This window comes from Sinocyclocheilus anshuiensis, unplaced genomic scaffold (genome assembly GCF_001515605.1).
Source record: "Sinocyclocheilus anshuiensis isolate Anshui unplaced genomic scaffold, SAMN03320099.WGS_v1.1 scaffold337, whole genome shotgun sequence".
Lineage (NCBI taxonomy): Eukaryota > Metazoa > Chordata > Actinopteri > Cypriniformes > Cyprinidae > Sinocyclocheilus > Sinocyclocheilus anshuiensis.
The window spans coordinates 645729-647689 of NW_015537968.1; positions in this window are offsets into that span (position 1 = coordinate 645729).

Genomic DNA, 1961 nt, shown 5'->3' on the forward strand with positions numbered 1-1961 from the left:
GTGACTTTTCACAGCATTTTCTTTTCTGTTTCTCGTAATTGTTTTTTACACTTCTATCACAGTGTAAATGTATTTCTTATGTTGAACTTCACTTCACAATTACCTGTTTTATTTTTCACACCAAGTATTTCACAACTTCACTGTACAGTGAACAGATAAAGATGATTTTAATCTCACCCATTTACTCAGTGACAAATCATGAATGAACTGGTGCAATTCTGCCCGTACTTGCTAGAAAATTAGCCAATTATGAGTTAGCTATGGGTAATCGTACATCCGCTGAACCTCAGCAGCTTCGGAAGGCAACATGCAGAGATAACGGAGACTTTGTCAGATTCTATTATCGATAAACCCAAGAACCATTCCACAAGAGACCTGGTCTCCTTCTCAGGCCAGTTAAATAATTTTTAAAGTTTGTTGTTTCAAACATGACCATGACTACAAGGTCAAAACAGTGACCGTGATTCTGCAAGATCAGTGTGGGCTGTTCTTGTTTTGCTTTAGAGAGTGAAGTGGATAAAATAATCACTTAATGAACTTGAACTCTAGCAACCCTTGGCCTTCGTAGAGGAGGCTGGACAAACAGATGGGGTCAGGGATGTGGCGGTCGCAACCCTGCTGTTTTCTCTATCAGCAGGGAAGAGTGGAACAGGGGTCATCGTGTCAGAGGTCACAGTTCATCGGAGAGGGAAGAGTAACACATGTAAGCAGACATTAACACTTGGGGATATTAACTCACACACGCAGAAACTGACACTCATATAGGAGAGAGAGCTGGTAAGCGAAAGAAGGAACGGGTCTGTAGGCCTGCATCTGGATACCAGATGGCAGTTGAGTCATGCCTGGGTTACCAGGGGTTGGGAGCTGTCTGTAAAGGAGGAGAGGGGGGTGAAAACACACACACATGATTTTTCTCTTTCATATATTAGCTGTTGTTCTCCTGCTTTCCCTCTTCCCTCTCCCTCTCTTTCACTCGCTCGCTCTCACACACGATCTCTGAATACATAAGAATGGTGTTCTCTCAGGAGAGCAAGCCCCCGTGGGGAGGCAGATTGCTCCCAGGCGCAGCTGACCTGGGGCTAAACCCGACACCTGACTTACTGTGCTGCTGACGAAGAGTTCAGCCCGAGGGTGACACATACCACACTTCCCCATACAGAAAAATAAAGCGTGAGAGACGCTTTAATATGCAAAACCTTCACTCAAAAAAAAAAGCCCTACATTCTTAAAGGGGTCATATGATGTTGCTAAAAAGAACATTATTTTGTGTATTTGGTGAAATGAAATGTGTTTATGCGGTTTAAGGCTAAAAAAACATTATTTTCCACATACTGTACATTATTGTTTCTCCTCTATGCCCCGCCTTTCTGAAACGTGTCGATTTTTACAAAGCTCATCGTTCTGAAAAGCGAGGTGTGCTCTGATTGGCCAGCTATCCAGTGCGTTGTGATTGGCTGAATACCTCAAGCGTGTGACAGAAATGTTACGCCCCTTGCCATATTGTGATGCCTTGTCCCGGCCGGAGCGACAAGACAAAAACATTAAAACCCATTATAAACGAGGCATTTGTTGCATCCAGTGGGGACATAATTACGGATTATAATGACTTATACTGTCTTTTTACGCGTTGCATTGCATCGCGCCGCGTAAACATAAAACCATGTCTGCATTTGTGATCGGAGAAATTACAAACTACAAGCCCTACTCTACACTGCCCAAAAACTCGCTTTAAATATATAAAGTATAAAAACTCTTTAAATATAAAAGACGTACTTACAGTCTTTGAGTCAGAACAGCCGGCATTGTAGTCTACTCTTCCAGGATCAGGAAACAGTCCTCCATAAAATGTGCTGCACACATCTGAATATTTGGGTTGAAGTGTTCTGGAACAGTGTTGTAAATACAACTTAACCACTGATTTCTAGTCATGTCCTCTTTTGGAAGGCCAAACAAAGTAGTTT